This window comes from Montipora capricornis, chromosome 7 (assembly GCF_036669925.1).
Source record: "Montipora capricornis isolate CH-2021 chromosome 7, ASM3666992v2, whole genome shotgun sequence".
Lineage (NCBI taxonomy): Eukaryota > Metazoa > Cnidaria > Anthozoa > Scleractinia > Acroporidae > Montipora > Montipora capricornis.
The window spans coordinates 16883587-16885589 of NC_090889.1; the positions used below are offsets into that span (position 1 = coordinate 16883587).

General features: G+C 38.5%; 1 long non-coding RNA gene across 1 annotated transcript in view; it reads left to right on the forward strand.

Moving 5' to 3' along the window:
* Positions 1-515: 515 nt before the first annotated feature.
* LOC138055223 (uncharacterized) overlaps positions 516-2003 on the forward strand; it is a 60103-nt gene continuing 58615 nt past the window's right edge. Inside the window, exon 1 of the long non-coding RNA XR_011133419.1 lies at positions 516-1994. This is a non-coding gene — a long non-coding RNA (uncharacterized lncRNA). The remainder of the gene's footprint in view (positions 1995-2003) is intronic.

Below are 2003 nucleotides of genomic sequence, written 5' to 3' on the forward strand. Positions count from 1 at the left end.
TTTCGCTGTTTTTCATACGGCTTTTTTATTGAGAACTTTTGCGTGTAAATATCTTTTTCAGTTTGTTATCGAGTTTCCCATAGAAATCCTTATAAATTTTTACCCTCCCAGTCTGGGTTGCCTGTCCGTTCAGTTGCAAGTTCAATTTTTCCGGCGCAGTTCGTCGAATCCATGAAAACAAAAAGAATAACGACATGGGACTCTATTTGTTTCTTACATCACAGTGATTAACGAAAGACAATTCTCGGCTGAAAGTTAACTCTCAAAGTTCCAAACTGTGGAATTGTTTTGTTTGAATATAGGTGTCAAAAATGAATTTGTCACTGACTGAAATGCTGTTCCACCCTTAAAAAATACCGTTGATATTTCGAATATAAGAAATTAGGAAATCACACAAATATCTCAAAGCTCATGATCATGGTCACATATTGCTCGCTCTGGGTCATACAAATAATAGATCTGGAACGCTCAGAGCACGATTGCGAGACCATTTTTGGCTATGAAGATTGAGTCGCCATGGCTAGAAGAGGTCAAGAAGAGTAAAGATATCTTTAATTCGTAAATAATCTGCTTGCCAATCAGCCGATGCAGTGGTTTGTCGCCTTGACATGACGCGAAACGCGAAACGTACTTTTATTCCGAGAAAATGCTGGGCATTGCTAAAAAAACCTGGGGGTTCCCCCAATTAGTAATGACAGTAACCAAACCTCAATAGTCCAAAACTACTTTCAGGCTTCAATTTATGGTCAAGTTTTATCCTAAAACAGATACAACACGATTAAACTCTATCGAAAAGTCTAACAAAAACTGAACACTAAACTCTACATCATTTTTTATCAAAATCCCTGGAAGGCTTACAAATAATTGAACGGACACCATTAGCCAATGGAATACCGCCACATAACTTCAAGGTAGTAATAAATGCATTCTTATCTGGGGTTTTCCCCAAGCTGCTTAAATACGTGGGAAAGCCCCCTTTACTGATGCGGCGCTCAAGAACAACACACATCACAAGTCTTTCTTGAGCCAGATCAAACGAGATAGATAATCGTTTAATTAATTTTAGTTTTTACTTTGGCTTTGGACTGTAACAGACGACGGACTTCACATTTGCATTCGCTAAAATATTTTAGCTCTTGATCTTAAGAAGAATATCATGCTGGGTTACGATTCCAAGAAACATGCCGTTAAGTTCCAAGAACAGATGTCACGGCCATGCCAAAAACGGGGATTCCCCTAAAGTTGACGATGAACTAGTGAATTAGCCAGCGCTTTATGAACCTCTTTATCAAAACACCGAAACTGAAAAAAAGCAAGTCGACTCAAGAGATAGTTGCAATCCTTTTCTTACATATTAATGTTCTTAGAGATTGCAGATTTGAAGACGAATTTCAATAGGGAACCGACAAGCGATGCATGGCATTGTTACTTTCACTATTTCAGATACGTAAACACTGAATAATGTCTTGGTCAGTGTGAAACGAACCCCGTTATTTCGTTTGAATGTAGGTGTCAAAAATGAATTTGTCACTGACTGAAATACTGTTCCACCCTTAAAATAGCGTTGATATTTCAAATATAAGAAATTAGAAAATCACACAAATATTCCAAAGCTTATGATCTTGGTCAACTATTACTCGCTCTGGGTCATACAAGTAATAGATCTGGAAAGCTGAGAGCACGATTGCGAGACCATTTTTGGCTATGAAGATTGACTCGTCTTTCCCGTAAGAAAAAAACACAATCAGACGGATTATCAGGAAAGTGAGGTTGACTAAAACCATTTCGGCGGTGGTGCGAAGCAATGTTGTTTTATAGCGTGTTTTCTCAGGCTTTCTCTCCTTATCAAATTTGACCTCGGTCATTTGCAAGAGCGACAGCACAAAACTAAGACAAGCCACAACGATCATGGCCGTTCCAAATCCTTTTTTAATGCCATAGTTGTGCTCTGTCTCCTCCAGAATAATATCTAGCACTTCGATTGTATCCAAGAGGTCGATGGC